The 17,717-nt window shown below is 44.5% G+C and overlaps 1 pseudogene; it reads right to left on the bottom strand.

Annotated features, from left to right (window-relative positions):
- Positions 1 to 1,487: 1,487 nt before the first annotated feature.
- On the bottom strand, positions 1,488 to 2,265 carry LOC113938388 (annotated as a pseudogene).
- Positions 2,266 to 17,717: the final 15,452 nt, after the last annotated feature.

Genomic DNA, 17,717 nt, shown 5'->3' with positions numbered 1-17,717 from the left:
TGGGGTGACCACTACATCCCAATTGGCCCAGCACTGTCTTGGTTTGAAAACAGAAAATCCTGCATCCTAGGAACCCTCGAGGTCCTGAGCACCCTCCAGTGGTGCACTGAGGCTGCTTGGAGGCAAAGAAAGTGGAGGGGTAAAGCAGCAAGCAAAGTGGAGACCAAGTGTTACTCCTAATAGAAATGAGGCTCTGGGGGCGCCTGGGTGGCACAGTCGGTTAAGCATCCGACTCTTGGTTTCAGCTTAGGTTGTGATCTCTGGGTCGTGGGATCGAGCCCTGCATTTGGCTCCATGCTCAGCATGGTGTCTGCCTGAGATTCTCTCTCCCTCTCCCTCTGCCCCTTCTGCTCATGCTCTCTCTAAAATGAGTAAATAAATCTTTAAAAAAAGAAAAAAAAGAAAAGAAATGCAGCTCTGGGAGGGAACCAGAGGGTACCAGCTCTGGGAGTGGCCAGGCGGTACGGCTGAGGAAGCCGTGAGCCCTGCTGTTCTCTCTCGAGGGCCTAGGCAAAGCTGTATGACCCTATCCTGAGGAGGGGGTGTCTCCAGGGGCTTCTGCCTCATTGCTTGGCTGGGAAACTACCTACCTTTAGACTTTCTAGGAAAACTTGCTCTATTTTTCTTATGAGACCCTGGCTGACAAAAACCTATAGCAACACACTCTGCTATATGAGGAAAATCAGGGCGCCTGGGTGGCTCAGTTGGTGAAGCGACTGCCTTCGGCTCAGGTCATGATCCTGGAGTCCCGGGATCGAGTCCCACATCGGGCTCCCTGCTCAGCGGGTGGGTCTGCTTCTCCCTCTGACCCTCTTCCCTCTCGTGCTCTCTATCTCTCATTCTCTCTCTCTCTCTCAAATAAATAAATAAAATCTTAAAAAAAAAAAGAAAATCAGCATGAATTCCTGCCCTACAAAAATCTCTTTCCTGGCTCTGTCACAAAATAGGCCCCAAGCAACAGTGGCTAAAGGCCTGGCACTTCTCTGCAACACACACGCAAGAAGCTTGGACTGTTGTGTCTAATATTGTTCCTTTCTCAAAGCAATCAGAATTTCTTGGAAGTCAGTTGAGTCCAGTTGTGGGACAGGAAAAAAAAAGGCATATGAACATCAAATAATGAATATAATGATGGTAAATTGGTACAGGGTGAGTCTGTGAAAGGCCATGCATTCATCATAATATTCTAAAGCAATAAGTATATAAAGATGTTCTAATACAACAGAAAGGTGAATGTAATCGAACAGTTTGTTAGGATATGTAGGTATTCTTTTAAAAAATATTAAGTACATGTCTGTTTTAAAGTATTGATTTGTGTTTGTTTCAGGAAAGAAGAAACATAGGGACCTCTGAGTCAGCCAAGCTGTCCCTGAAGTAGGATCTGTTCCAAGAACAGAAGGAACTCATGGGCATCTGTGGTCATGTTTACTGATCAGGTAGGAGGGGGGTTAGTGAGTACAAAGAAGGCTCCATGGTGAGCTTTCCACTGATTAATTATCCAGTATTCTTAAGAGGGGAGGTAGTCTTTCATTTCTTGAGAGATGAAGCCTCAGGATGGCCCCAGTAATGAGAAGAAATGGCCGCTTATAGAAGGCACTGGTTTTTTGTTGGAGGGAGACCTGAGCTTTCTTATTGGGGGGCTGGGGCTGCAGGCCACCGGGCGGGGGGCAGCAGAGGTAGAGGTAGTGGGCCTGGATGTTGGCCGTGATCTCGGCCTCCACCTCGGCCCTGTCATTGAGCCGCTTCTCCTCATACAGCAGCTCATCGTGCGTCTCCGTGGAGAACTCGAAGTTGGGGCCCTTGACAATGCGGTCCACAGGGCGGGCCTCCCGGTAGAAGCCACACTAGATTCACTTGGCCCTGTCGATGTCACAGTGGGTGGCCCTGCGGGTGACATGGGCCCCGTGGCTCAGCCTCGCTGGTGATGGCCTGGTAGGGGCAAACGGTCTGGCAGAGCTGGCCCTTGGTGCATCTCCGCATGGATGGATGGATGGATGGCGGTACAGTGCATGCTCCCTGCGGAAGCGTGGACCCAGTGGGCTCTTCTCAGGGGTAGTTGATGGTGGCGGGTTCCCACAGCTGGCTGCTCAGGACCCTGCCCAGGCCTCGCATGAGCTTAGTCCATAGCAGGGTCCGAGCTGCCCTGTTGGTCACCAACGTCATGTCCATTGAGGGCTCCTGCATGTTCAGGAACTTGTAGGTAGGATGCCCTGCACATGCAGCCTGGGCCAGGGCACAGAGCAGCACAACTGTGGTCAGGCTGTGCATCTTGCCCTGGCCCTCCTTCCCTTGCCCAGCGTCCTCAGCCATTCATTTTCTTAATACAGCTAACAGAGCAGGCCAACACATCAAAATCATAGAGCCAGACATGAATCCATCAGTTATGCAGATTTAATGACTGCCTTATTTTTTGGGAAACAAGTCACACAACAATGAAAATCTATCTGAAAGTCAGGGACACAACTGCCATGCTGTGATATGAGGAATGTACTAGTTATCTATTGCTGTGTAACAAATTGCCCCAAAACTTTGTGGAAAGCAGAGAAAGAGAGAAGCAAGAAGAAGAAAACCACATGTCTGGTCTGGTGGCAGAGGCTGAAGCCTAGGGATACTGATGCCTAAGATCAAAATAAGAAACGAGGGAGGTTGGCCACTCGGGATATTTAAGGGTGGGAGGGGATGATGGGGGGTGCTTCTTAAAGCTCTCCAAGTGACTGCATTATGCTCCCAAGGTTGAGAAGTGCTGTTCCAGAGTGTGACTTGCCAATCTGAACTTCCTTTTAGTCACACCACGAGGCTGTGGTGGTGGGAAGGTGGCTATTAACATTTGTTGAGCACCAGCTATGAATCAAGTTCCATGCTAGGAATTTTATACAGATTCCCTTACTCCTAGAGAGGCAGTAAGTCAGTCAGTAACTCACTATTTTATAGAGGAAGATACAGAAACTAGAAAGATTTATTAAATCTGACTGTCCTAAACAAAGCTTGTTTCTTACACCATATCAAACAGTATGAACTAAGGCCCCAAAGGGAAAAGACTATGGAAGATAATGCAGATAAAGAGCTAGTTTGGTAGATTTCTTTTTCTTTTTTGAAAGATTTTATTTATTTATTTGAGAGAGAGAGAGGGAACAGGGTGGAGGGGCAGAAGGAGAGGGAGGAGCAGACTCCCCGCTGAGCAGGGAACCCGATGCGGGGCTTGATCCCAGGACCCTGTGATCATGACCTGAGCCATGCTTAACCGACAGAGTCACCCAGGCACCCCTAGTTTGGTAAACTTCAACCTGAGCTCTAAATAGATCGAAAAAGATGAAGCACTACTAGTGATATTACTAAATTGCATACAGTCTGCTGTGAAATTTGGTCACAAAGAGAAACACATGTGCTGGGCTACAGAGAGCAGGGTGTGGGGAGGGGGTTCAACCAGGGGCAGCAGTGACTGGTGAGGGACTATGGAGGAGGAATGATCTGTTTCCCAAAGCTGGAGATTTAAATGTGGAGCTCTCTCCCTGTCCGTGCCCCAGGGTGGCAGTGCAGAGGAACCGAGCCGCACGAAGTGAATGGCAAGATGGGAGCTGTGGGAACGTGGTTCCTTGGCTCTGGTTAGCTCCTACTGGGTATTGAGTAACTTTGCGTGACAGGAGCAGGGAAGCTGGGGAGACAGATGGGGCCAGGGAGGAAGGGTCAGGATATGCAGATTTCAGAGCCTGGGGAGGCCAGGAATGATTCTGGGAGCATCACAGCTGCTGCTCTGGGGAGCAAACAGTCCATTTCAAGATGGGGAGAACTAGTGTCTGGTGGCTTAGGGTTGCTGTTGTCAGCAGTTACTAGAAAATGTTTTGAAGCAAATATGCTTATGCAAACACACCCATGCGTACTCATTCATTCCTAAATACAAACTGAACTTTTTTCCTGCAAAGGCAAAATGCCTACAAAAGTGTTTCTGCATTTTATTTACTTGGAGAGTAACACATTAGGATTCCCTTCCTTCAAGAGCTATGTGTTCCCCTTGGAACACAGAGCAGGTGATCATGCTAGACCCGTGCTAAGCTTTTCCTTTTCTGAACATTTAGTATCATCAGGCTTTATTTACAGGCAATCATGTGACTGTGTCTCTCTTCACGTGGCTTCAAGACGCTGTCCCTTGCGGCCATTTCTTAACTCTGGTAATTCACAAGGTGGCTTGCGCTACCCTGGGAAGTGATGTGAGCAGGACTTCAAAAACCCCTGGTGGCTGAAGAATGGTTGAGGTTAGGAGCCAGAACAAACGGAAGGATGGTTGTGGTGCCAGGTGCCAAATGAACATAAATGAAAGAAAACCAGCCACCAGATCAACCTCACATGTCCTGCATGGTCCCTCAGAAGGCATGGAACAGTGGCTCTGGCTTCCCCAGACAGAAACTTCTGGCCAAGCAAGAACTGCCTGCGTCCTGAGGCTGCAAGGTGCTCTTCCCAATCACAGAACAAGAGAATGTGAGGTCACTGTCAGAAGTCTGAGCCTGCGGTGAGAGTCGGCTCCCACCTTTCTGATACTGAGCTTGAGAGCTAAGCATGCTCCGACTTCTGGGGAGCCCCCCTCGGCTACATCTCGTCACCTCCCATTGCTAAAGCCATTCCTAAGCACCATAGGCTACTTTGGGTGGTTGAAGAACCTAGCCCTGAAGTCAAGCTGGGGGACAGTCTTGAGGAAACGGGGGAGGATATACATTAAGGAGACAAAAAGGGTTTGTTTTGTTTTGTTTTGTTTTTGTTTTTTGTTTTTTGTTTTCATTTTTGTTTTTGGTGCTGGTGTCTGAAGCTGCCCTGGGACCCGGATCTAAACTCTGTGAAGTCATTACCTACAGGGGATGGAGAACTCTGACAATCTGAAAGCTTAACAGTCAGTACTGAATACAGCTCTGAATCAGCCACCTAGTGCTTCTCTTCTGTGTACATTGTTATAGGTTATATTTGGGAGAGAGAACCCAGAGGGGTGTCATATGGGCTGGGCAGCAGATAGGTTGAATACAGGAAACTGCCATTTTGTAGGTTAAAGTTATAAAAAGCCATTGAAAATGGCTCCCTTTTGGACCATTTTTTGGGCCTGTAAAATGGCTCTTCCAGGAGGTTCTAATATTTTCTAGAATTTTGTGCCTGGGTCTATGCTAGGCACTGCAGAGTTACCAGAAATGTCAGAACCACCATTGTCTGTGGGAGTCATCCAACTAGGACCCGTGGGCCAAATATGGCCCAATGCCTGTTTCTGTAAAGTTTCACTGGGACACAGTCACGCCCCTTTGTGTACTTACTGTCTGGGACTGCTTCCATGTGACTGCAGTTGTGTAGCTGAACAACGACTGTACCATCCACAAAGCTTAAATCATCACTGTCTACCCCTTTACGGAAAACGATTGCTCACCCCTGCATCACACAGCATGAGACACAATGATCATTCATAAACACTACCATTTTTCATCGATAATCTAACACCTCTCCTTTTTCTCCTTTCCCTTTCATCATTATTCTTTTTCCTCCTCTAAGTGTTGGAATTTCTCGTCTCCCCTTTCCTCAGTCTCCTTCACTGTTCTTGCTTGTTCCTGGTCTGTTATTTCATGTCCCCATTCCTTCTTGCTCTCCTCTCCTCATTTTCCCTCCCTCTCGTCCCCTGCTTCTGCTCTATCCTTGTACATCTTCACCCGCCTTTTAGTTCTTCTTCCACTCTTTCCCTTCTTCTTTTCATCAGTGCCTCCTCCTTGGAACATGTTGGCTCCGTTGACTTAGGAGAGGTAGGCTGGTTCCCCGTCTCGCCATTCAGAGCAGCCTTCTCTTGCTCCAACACAGCCTTGTGTTGGTTTCCCTCCTCTGATCTGCCCAGTCCATGGAGCAGGTCTGACATTTACCTGGTGAGGAAAGGTAGCATGTCCAAATCAGTGAACATTCTGGTTGGTTGGCTGTCTTCCCTGATTGGTCAGTGTCGAATATTTTGAAAGTCATTCCTGTTATGAGATCATCTGCTTTAGCCAGACAGACAGCTCAAAGTTTAGAAATGTTGTGCAGATACCTTTTCTTAGGAAAGGTATCCGTTAGTCCCTGTTTGGGGGTTCAGCCTCTGGAGTTTTAATGAGGCTCTCACTGTTTTTAATCGCATTGTGAGGCAGTGTCTAAAATCCAGAAATTAAGTCCATTCAGAATTAGGTTGGGTCTGTGTGCTGGTTGATGTCTTTCTTCCCACAAAATAATGTGTTTTGAATCTAAGACACTTGTGGTCAAATGCTTCTCAGAAGCATGTACCGTTGGTTGCTAAAGACTTTATTATGCAATAATGTAGGGGGAAAAAATCAAAACTAGGTAATTTGGAGTCATTTTTAACTAATTTTCAGAGATATACCAAACCTTGTCACACCATTCATCATCGATGCCAGAGTGACAAGTGGCCTCATAACAGGGTCACCAACTACCAAGCCAGCCCTCGACTGAATTGAGGAGAAAGTGCGCAGAACACAGCAGCCTCAGACTTCACCTGGCTTTAGGGAATGCTGCCTAAAATATGTTTCAGGGGCAAAAACTTGTTGCATTTGTCTAGAATTTGAATCTATTCACTCTAGTTACTTCTCATATCCTTTCAAAAGTTTTTGTTAAACACTTGCTCTCTTTTCTCAACACTATGGTAAGGATAGTGATGCTGATTTCTGTATAATACATTTTTGAAACTTTTGGGCAAACCACTTAATCATTGTATCTAACAGAAAAGTCATAAACTTGATATGGAAAGAAAGAGAAAGGGATTCGGACAAACAATATATAATAGATATTTGGGGTTGATCCTGCAGCTTCTATTATTTTTTTCCCATTAGTCCTCATTTCAATTTGGGGATCCATTTGTCTCAACAGAATCTGATTTGGGAGGTAGAGCATGTGACCCAGATCAGCATGTTTGACTCCTTGGTCATTGTGATTGGTTCTAGGTGGACATGTGACTAAGCAGATCCAACTAGTGTGAATTTCAAGACCCCTGCTTGGAATTCTGCTCAGAATCAAGACTTGTCAATTCTTCTAAGTGTCCCTTCTTTTCTTCCCTTCCTTTGTGTTCTTACCAACATTATACATGTCGAGGCCTTGATCTGCTCCCTCCATCTCCCTCCATTGTCTACTCCCTTGAATTCCTCACTCTTGCTGGACTCATATCCTCAAAGAGACTTTTAAAACTTTACTGGATTCCCCATTAATGGAAAAATAAAGTGAACATCACTCAGCATGGCATTCTGTGCGGTCCATTCATTGCAACCATTCTAGCTCTTTAACCTGGATTGCCTACAGGTTCAACTGAGACACAGGAATAGAATGTCTTTTTTTTTTTTTTTTTAAGATTTTATTTATTTATTTGACAGAGAGAGAGAGAGAGAGAGAGAGAGTGTGAACACAAGCAGGGGCAGTGCCAGAGGGAGAAGCAGGCTCCCTGCTGACCCTGGGATCATAACCTGAGCTGATGGTAGATGCTTAACCGACTGAGCCACCCAGGTGCCCCAGAATGACTGTTTTTTTTGAGGGTGAAAACTTTACGTATGAACTGTGTTCATAGTCCCTTCCAGGGACATCCTCAGGAGGCACTGAAATCTGAGAGTAAGCCTGGAGCTAGACCCACGCTGTGGGCATTTATGCTGGTGAGTACCAGCACTAACAGCCTCAGAGTTAACAACCCCAGGCCCTGTGAGCACCACATCCTTTATAAACTCTTTGGAACACTGTGTCCTAGCAAAATGTGCATCCCTTCCAGATGTTAAATAAACTTATTAAAGTGGTATGTATCTTGCATGTGGTCAACTCTGAAGTCATGGCCATTTTAAATGTTTGTGACTTTAACGTTAACCAAAACAGATATTGGTTAATGTCTAATTATTCCACCTCTTTGAACATATGTTAGTATATCGAGTGTATACTTTCTTCGGACACTCTGTAGTCGGAAGCCATGGAAAAAGTGTCTGTTGACTTATTGTAACCTGGGAATTAGTGCTGCGTTGAGCGGAGAGAGTTTCTATTTGCTTTTTAAATAATAGAAACCTTGGCCCATGCAGGCCTGTGTGCTCTGAGAGAATGTGCTGAGCCCCAGCCTTGTTTTTCTGTTGCTTTCTGTGACAGGGTGCTCCTCCCCACAAGCCTTTGCCAAACCTTTATGCGTGTTGAGTCAAAACATTCTGAATATGAGCTCATCACATGGGAAAAAGGGCTTAAACAACAGCTCGACATGTACAAGTAGATTAGGCTTTTTCAGTCAGTGTTTCAATTCGAATTTCCTGAAGTTTGGACACCTGCATATGGTTCATTCAGTATCTCAGCATCCCCCCTCTGGGCTGAAGTGCAGCACTTGGCTTCCTGCTGTAGATTAAACCAATGAATAAAGATTCATTTGAAGGAGCCATGTGGATAGTGTATCTATGGCTTTAGGTATTGTCTATCTCAATGGCTGGGGACGTACTTACATATACAGTGGCCCATTGTGCTGATTCCAAGTTCAAAATAAGAATTGACATTGATGAAAACTATCTCATCTGGCCAATGTTGATTTCAGCTAGAAATCAAGTCAGTTTAACTTCTAAAAGAAGAACTAGTTTTTATCTCTTCTTTATTTTCATGGAGGAAGGGAGATCTGGGAGTGAATTTGGCTTCTTTAGGATGCAGGGTCAGGGAAAAACAGGTGAGAATGTATGAAGAAGACAAGAACGGATTGGGGAGGGAGAATGGGAGATGGATGGTGAATGGATAGTCTTCACTGCCTTGTCAAGTCTTACAAGGACGTCCGCTGACCTGGTACTCCCTATTCTCTCTGAGGATTGCTTAGCCCGGAACCTAATGACCACACCAGTCAGAAAGTCGTCATGTAGTCATGTATTTATGCTTAAATAACGGAATTTGATTTTTTTAAAGCTGCCCTAACCTGAGTCCTTGACTTATTGATGGTGAGATTGTGGAGAAGTATCCCAGGATGTGACCCATCCTCCCAAGAATAGTGAAGAGGATGGATAAAAGTCCGAGGAGGTGATTCATTGACCAAGGATTTATAAACCATATTAAGTTCAGTAGTAGGTAATACATAGAGGAAAATTTCTTCCTTTGAATCATACATGTTTGTCAGTTTTACATAGATATTGATTGCCCTTGCCCTCTCTAAAATGTTATGCTTTTATGGGACTTTTCTTAAAAATGTCTTTTGGTTAAAGGTGAAGAAGTTACTGAGTTGCATTTGGGGTAGAGTGGTCAGCCTGTCGAAGGCAAACATGAGCTCAGTGGAAAGTAGTTTTACAGATGAAGAGGTTCTGAAAATGTGAGACTCCTGATATATACTATGCCTTTCTTTTCGCTTTGCTTCCTTTGGCAGGAGTCAAGTTTTCAAAGGACAAAAAAAAAAAAAAAAAAAAAAAAAGCTTATCTTCTTTTGATGACTCTAAAGAAATGCTTATTACCAAGGATAGAGGCGAGAAGTGTATCTCTCCTGTGTAACTTGGGGTTCTCTCAAGAAACCCCAGGTGCAGGGCTCTTTGGGAGCTCAACATGGAAAGGCTGGTGCCTTTCCAGATGCATGCTGGTGGGTTGGGTTTCTCCCCAGGTCATGAGGCACGGCCTAGAGGGACTTTACATTTCCTGATGGTTATACCCAGCTCTGTATGGAATTGGAGTAGAATTGGAATCCATGTTGTAAGAGAAGAGGCTTTCCACACTGAGCTGGGTTTTCCAGCTTCTTGGATCTCTTCTCCTCTTCCAAATCACATTTGCAATCCTCACTGACCTCAGAGACACTTGTCTTTTTATCTTTTCATCCAGCCCTAAGTCGTCTTGCTGGACAGAATTTTGCCTTTTGGAGGGAAGGGGTAGGGAGGGTCCTTTCCAAATTAAACAAGGAGAAAGAAACCATCAATATGAGATGAACATACCTCTTCCTGCCTTGTTACATAATTTTGTAAATCACAGTAAAACCGCACTTTGAATGACTGGAGGGCAGACCAGTTGAGTGAATGATCTGAAATATTGAGAATTATGAAAAGGAGGCAGGTTATTACTAATATGTATATGTAGGGACATGAACTAGTGGCTAAGAAAGTGTCCTGGGCACGCCCAGGTTAAGGGTTTGCTGGTTGCTGTAACAAATTGAGAAATGCCATTTGTACTTAGCATGTTTCTTGTTGGTAAGCAAATATTTACTGCTGAAGTTTTTGAAAACAGCTTATGCTCCTGAGTAGCTTAGACTTCCTCCTGTTGACCTTGTTGCTGACAGTAAAGAATATATTATAAAACCTTTGCTTAGACCACTTGGGATCCTGCTAAAGATGAGCACATCATCAACAACCCCGGATAATCAGGCTTTAGCGTGGGGTTTGTATTGAAAAGTTGCTAGGACTCCACTGAGGAATGTTAAGAGAAGGAGCAAAGCGGAGTCGAGCCATTCAGCAAATGTTTGTTGAGTATCTCTCTTTCCTGCCCAATCAGTTCTTGATGTGGTAAACTAGGGTCATCTGAGTAGAGTAGCTAAAAACAAAAATAAACAGCACCAACACATTCTCCTAACCACACTGTTGCCACACACACTTCTTCACTCCTCACATCTCTCAGCCAAAAGGACAGCAGAGGGTAAAACACAGATTTGAATTTCACTTTCTTTCCCTTATTCTCCCCCAACTCTGGGGATTAGGGACTAGACAGTAGTAGGAGGTGGAAAGAAGAGAAAGAAACAAAATCTGAATAACCACAGAAGCAAATGGCTTTGGGGTGAATTCTAAAGCAGACCACAGGAAAAGGAAATCACTAAATATTTGGGCTGTGTGTGTGTGTGTGTGTGTGTGTGTGTGTGTGTGTGTATGTGAACTTTTATTTGAATCCCACTTCTCTTTAAAATACCATCTAGTCTCTCTTTGCATGTACTTCTTGGCTCCTAATTTCCTCCACATCTTGAACGGGCCTCGTGTTCATCTCCGAACATTATTTTCTTTTGAAGTTCATGCTTCTTCCTCAACTTAGCTAAAATAGTGACCATTTATGAATTTCTTTCTATTCTCAACTCTGGCTTCAAGTTTTCTACCAGCGTTTGAGAAGTCAGTCAGAGCGTACAGTTTCTGAATCCCATTTTTTTTTCTTCTCCAGTTTCTTTTTCTCATAGTTCAATATTTGATCTATTGCTCTGACCCATTCTTTTTCTGTGTGTGCACAGGGGCTTTAGTTTTGACTCTCCCTTTCTGAAAAGTCCTCTGACCCAAAGGCTATGCTACATTTATATGAAACCAATGAAGTACGGGAACAGAGGGCAAAGCGCCATTCAACAGGGGGACAGTTTTTGGGTGAGGACAAGAGATCCTGACTCATCCACAGCACGTCAACATCCAGCCCAAATCCAGAATCTGTCTGGCATAAGCAGTTTTCAGCATAAAGGGCTTGAGGATAGGGAAAGTCAGGGAGGTAAGATCTTCCTACCAGCCTCCCTCTACCTCGTCATTGCTCCCCTCCCTCACTTCTCAGGGGCGCTGCAGGTTCTAACGGGCACAGCTGTCATTTCTGTTTTGAGAATGCAACACAGGCAGCAGGACCCCTTGGTAATAAACTTGGTATCCAAGTCAAGGCTGTTGCCCCGATGGGTTCCTGCTTTCCTAGGAACTACCTCTGGGAGCTGGGAGGCTGCGCTGGCGCCAGCAGGTCATATGGTGGGTGCTAGTGCCCCAACCTCTAATGGCTTTTCTTAGAACCACTTGCAACAAGTGTGTAGCAAAGCATGTGGCCCAAATTATCATAGGAACAAATACATGAAATAGTGGTCAAAGCATGGGATTAAAATTATTATATAAAACAACATTTGAAAAATAACTGGCAAAGCATGCATTGAAAAGGCATTCCACCATAATTTGTAGAAGGAAGACACTAAGAAAGTGCCATTCTTTGCCACTGGAAAATGGATTGTTTAAGGGGGAAAATATCCTAGATTTCAATTCTGTCAAGTTCATTTAAAGAAACCCTTTAGGTGGATTTGTAGCTGCTGGTATCGGTTGGTGAGCAGGGCAGCTGGTGATCATATCCGCTATGTAAGCTCAGCTCCAATCCATTCTCCTAGTAGTGGGGCACCTCCTGAACCCAGTCTCCATCACCTCCCCAACCCCTCCTATGGAACAATTCCAGAGCTTCCACTGGTTGCGGGTGAGGATTGCAGGTGTGGGGATCAGCACTGTGGGAGCACTTAGGGCAGAAAAAGACTCCTTGATGGACAAAAACTCAGGAGTCCACTTTGATGTCTGCTCATGTTGCTGCTATTGACTGACATTTATTTGCTATTTCACATGTGCTGGGAACTTCGTATACTTTATCTGTAGTCCTTCCAACAGCCTTGAACGGAAGATTTTTTTTCTCTCTGTTTTTGGTTAGACAAGTTAGAACACATTTAACGTGGCACAGCTAGCCAAAGGCAAAGACCCCATGAAGACGTCTGACTGTAAACCTGACCCTCTGTCCTTGCACCCATGTCTCTGCAAGGATCATGGACTGACCTGCGGTATATAGAAACTTCCCGGCTGTCGTGAGATGGCTTGTGACAAATTGTAGCCTGATTTTATGTACAATTCCATTTGATTATTCGGAGATAAACTCATTTCCCTTTGCAGGCACAAAAGGCCATCTGTGCAGCCCAAAACAACGTTGTAAGCTCCCATCCAATTTCCTGTCTGCATATCTTTTTAGAGTAATTATGGCTCATCTCTCTAGGTTTTCCATTGACATCTATGTTTTGTTGATTTTCCTCCAGATGCATTGGGGGCACATGTCCAAATTAAATATCATTTGTTTCCTGCCTCTTATTTTTAAGTTTCCTTTGCCCTTTACTCTCTATGGGGTTTGTGTTGTATTCCCATTAGTATCTTACAAATCTGGGCTGCAGGCTGTTAACTACACACCCACGTCACGAGACAATGAGCTCAAGTCATTCAGTTCTCCCTGTTATTTAATCTTGAGCTCCTCAAGGTTAGACCTTGACCATAGGTAATGCTTGGCATCAACCCCTAAAGACCACATCTGACTTTCAGCTTAAACACCTAGTTCGCCCTCCTCATCCTCACCAGCCCCCCAGGCCATTAGGCAGGGCGTCATTGTCTCTAGCCCATAAATAAAAGTCAAGGCCAGCAAGATTGCAAGGCTTGCCCGGGCTTATGCAAGGCTAGAACCGGAATAGGACTAAAAGCTTTTGTGTCATGGCTATAAAGATTAAAACCATTCATGCTCCATATGCATTTTATACAAAAATAATTGACAAGTATTTATTAAATTGCTCTTTATTTGTTGGCATAAAAACCAACTTTCAGGTTTTTATTTTAAGTGAGCTTTGCTCACCTTGGAGCGGCTCCGGGTGAAATGCTGGCATCAGTGAAGCATGTTTTCAGCCTCAGGTATTCCACTTTGAGCTCCTTATCTCGTGTTTGGTTCCCACCACCCCGTTCCTCTGGTGAGCTCAGAGTCTCCCTAGGCTGCTCTTGTCCTCTCCCTGCCAACTCCACCTTCCGGGCCTCAGCTTTGAAGCTCTGGCCTCTTGGTGCTTCTCGAATCACAGCCTGATGATGAGGTCCTTTTCCCTTTGAGTCAAAGGTCCAGCTTTTGATGGGTTCTCAGTCTGGGACATCTAAGCTCAAAGTTCCTTTAACAGAGAGCTTTTCATTCCTAAATTTTTAAGAGATGCAGGCATGTGCTTGAGAGATGATACTTTGATTTAGAGCCACATGAAGAGGTAAGTGCCTGATGTCATATCTGCCCCTGTGCTGGCTTTAATGAGTGTGAGAATGGAGGGTGAGGGCATGAGAATCCTGGTGCAGAAGGGGAGTCCCGAGAGAGTGGACGAGGCACATGGGAGGCAGCCTGGGAATGTGCATTTTGGAACCAGTGGCAATGAGTGGGTTTCAAAATGCTGCTGACTTCACAAGTGCACTGACCCCTCCGTGGGTCATGCTTCTCATACTGATTGCTCCTCTCAAGAATTCTTGGTTTTGAAAAAAATATCCACTTAATTATTCATTGCTGGAGAGGGTATAGAGAAATAGACGGTGGATATTAGTGCATCCCTTTAAAAAAAATTGTACTTTTGGCCAGGAGTCATAAAAATGTTCATGCCCTTTGAATCCATAATCCTTTTTCTGGGAATCTAGCCTCAGAAAAGAATCCCACATGTAACCTGCAAGCCTGCTCCATGGTGGATGGGGCGGGGGGGAGGGGTGGATACAAATACCCATTTTCTAGTTGGTTGCATGAATTTCCAATGCTCTATTAGCAGGAAGTTGAGTCTTGACTTTTTGAGGCTTCCCATCACCCTGGTCAAGAATACTAGGTGCTTTATTCAATCCAAAGAGGGTCAGAAAAGAAGGGAATTGGGCTAGTCCACAGCAGAACCTCCAGGCTCAGTTACCATTGCTTCTGTTATTAGCACCTGCTCTACTACTGAAAACAGTCCAGTGCATACATGTCCAGGGTCATTCTGAGGTCCCTGTGAGAGCCAGCACTTACACTTGCCACAGGAGCTCTTTGAAACATAATCCCATGCCTCAAGGCTGAGCTTATTAATATCACCATGTTTTGGCTTCCAAGGTTCCAGCTCAGATGCTTGTGTTGTCATGTTCATTCATCCTTCCCAGAACAACAGCATCCTTCCCAGAACAGAGTGGCTGGGTCCAGAGGTGCTTCGACCTCAGCTGCATGATGAGTCCAAGCATCCACCGTGTTACATCTGGACCACTAGCCTGAGTCTCCCTTTCCTCATGGCCTTTGCCTCAGTGGTCTCATTACCTTTCCTGGCCACAGGACCTTGGGAGGTCACACCAGTTTCCCCCTCTTGGTTTCTCTGATTTTGAATTGTGGGAATAGGTTTTGAATATTAGTTTCTTCTCTGCTAAGGCAACTACTCAGTGATCTTCTATTGAAAAAAAAAATCAGCTTCTTTCTCTCTCTCTCTCTCTTTTTTTTTTTTTTTAGAGAGAGAGAGTGCAGATTAGGGCAAGGTGGAAAGGGCAGAGGGAGAGGGAGAGAGAGAGAATCCCAACACGGGGTTCAATCTCATGATCCTGAGATCATGACCTGAGCCGAAATCAGGAGTTGGATGCTTAACCCAGGTGCCCCTCAGCTTCTCTATTTTAAAACCAAAAATAAAACACTTACATGTGCATGCAGATATTCACTGCACAACTGTTTATAAAAGTCAAATATGAGAAGAATTGAAGATATGGCATCAGGAAATTAGAATGTGTCCACTCAGTGAGACAACATGCAGCTATTAAAATTCCGATTATAAGATTAAGAGAAAACATGGGTGTTTCCCCCCTATTTTTAAACTTCCTTTTAATTTGACACATTAAAAGGAATAAAAGACTCTTAGAATTAACTGTGGATATGAAGCTGTTGCCAACAGGATCTGCTGATGGTTCCACTTGGGAAAGTGAGGGACAGAGGACTTCAAGATGACTTTCCAAATGTTTGCCTTAAACAAGAGGGTGCATATTCGTGTTGTTTACTGAGATGGGGAGGCAGAGCTGGGGACAGGGAACGACTTCGTCTGTCTATACTGAATTTGAGATGGCTCTTGGACATCCCTGGGGATGCAGAGCAGACAGTAGGATGTAGGGACCGGAGTCGGGGGAGAGGTCACTGGTATCAAGGCAAGATATTTTACATTTGAACAACATCAGTATGTAGATGGTATTTAAGACATGAGATTAGATGAGCTCCCTTAGGGAGAGAGGAGAGAAGGACAGGGTAAGAAGATCTAGACAGAGTCTCCAGTCATTCCACTATTTGGAGACCAGACAGAGAAAGGGAAACCAGCAAAAAGTTAGAGACGATGCAGCCGGTTAGGTAGGAGGCAAAGAGAAGCAGCATCATGGAAAGTGGGAGAGAAGAAGATTTTAAGGAGGGAGTGGTCAACTGCATCAAAGGCTACTGAGAACTCAGTAAGATGAAGACACAGAGGTGACTTTTGGATTGGCAAAGGAGGTTGCTCATGACCTTGAGATCTGCAGAGTCAGCGGCATGGAGAGGAGGAAGGCTTGCTGGTGTTGGCTGAGCCAAAATTCGGAGCTGAGGAAGGGAAGCTGGGACTGTAGATAATTCTTTCAGGGAGTTGCACTGTGAAAGAGCTAAGGAATGTGATGTGCCTGCAGGGACATATCACTGCTCGTGGAACTGATCCAGGAGAGAGGGAGAAACTGATCATGTAGGGAAGAGAGAGGTTAATTGCAGGAAGGATGAGAGGATGGTATCCAGAGCACTAACAGAGAAATTGGCCTTTAATGGAGTGGGCATGCACACAGAGTCCTTGGCACGGTACCTGGTACAGATAATAAATGCTCAATGAGTACTTGCCATGGTTATTACAAGTGTCTGGGTGGAATACCAAGGGGAACAATTACTGGCTGGCCCAACTCATTGCTCAAAAGTCAGGCCATGAACGATTGCCTCCACAATTGATACAGCCCTGCCAAAGAAGAATATGATGAAAAGGCAAAGTGGACCATTTTTCTCTCCTACAGCCCTGCTTGGACAGGGTGGACTCTGCCTGAGGGGCATTGATGTGTGCTTGAAAAATGAAAAGATCCTAGTGACTGATGAACAACTGATATGACTGTCTTTTAACTGAGTCTGTCATTTTCTTTTTCACTGGATTGTGTTTGCCTATTAATAATGCTCCTCAGAGTTCTTGAGAGCAGCAGCTGGAGCCATGGGGACTGTGAAGAAAACCAAAACCACAATCTCAAAACCTCTCCTATTGCACAATCAAAATGTGAACCACTGTAACTGCTGAGACACATACCCAGAAGTGGTCATTTCACTGGCCCCTGCAGAGAAAACCTTCTAACCAATCTGTGTAGCAACCAAAGAGACCCCAAGTAATAGCTGTTATTCCAGAAATTACTGTATTTAAGCCAGGAACTCAGAGTTTTATCTACATGGAATGTTACTGTTGATCATTTGACCTCACTGTTGAGACAGAGTGCATTGATGTTCCTTGCCAACAGCTGAGGAAGAGAAAGTCCATGCCTTCATAGCATTGTTAAAAAAAACAAAACAAAACAAAAAAGAATTTCTACAGAAATTCTACAGAAAATCTTCAGTCACTTTCCCACTCAATAAAAATTTAGAATTAAAGCAAAAATGTATCAGTCAGGATTCTTTGTTGCAAACAACAGAAACTAGCTCTAATAGATTTAAACAGAAAAATAATTTATCAAAAGAATAGTGGAAATGACCCTGATATCCATTTAAATGGAATGGATAAATTGTGATATACTCATCCAATGAAATATGCAACGATGAAAAAGGAACAAACCATCAATATGTACAACAATATGAATGTAACATATAGACATAAGATTGAGTAAAAGAAGCCAAACAGTATGTATTTCCATTTACATTAAGTTCAGAGCCAGGCAAAACAAATCCCTGGTGTTAGCATCAGCGTAGTGGTTAATCTGTGGTGGAAGAAGGGCTAACAGGGGCCATGCGGAGGAACTCAGGGTGCTGGTTAGACAGGTGTGCTCAGTTTGGAAAATTCATTGAGCCATGCATGCTTGATACATATTCTTTTCTCTATGTATGTCTTCATGAAAGTCACACAGAAAGAAATCAACAGAAGGGCTATTAGTAGGTCAAAATATCACCAGTAAGTGCTGGAGACACAGGTTTGGGGCTGTAGGTCCAAGCATGCTGCCCAAATCTGGCACAAAACTTGAATGAGTACATCT

This window comes from Zalophus californianus, chromosome 8, assembly GCF_009762305.2.
Source record: "Zalophus californianus isolate mZalCal1 chromosome 8, mZalCal1.pri.v2, whole genome shotgun sequence".
NCBI lineage: Eukaryota > Metazoa > Chordata > Mammalia > Carnivora > Otariidae > Zalophus > Zalophus californianus.
This window is presented reverse-complemented; position numbering and strand designations above follow the sequence as displayed.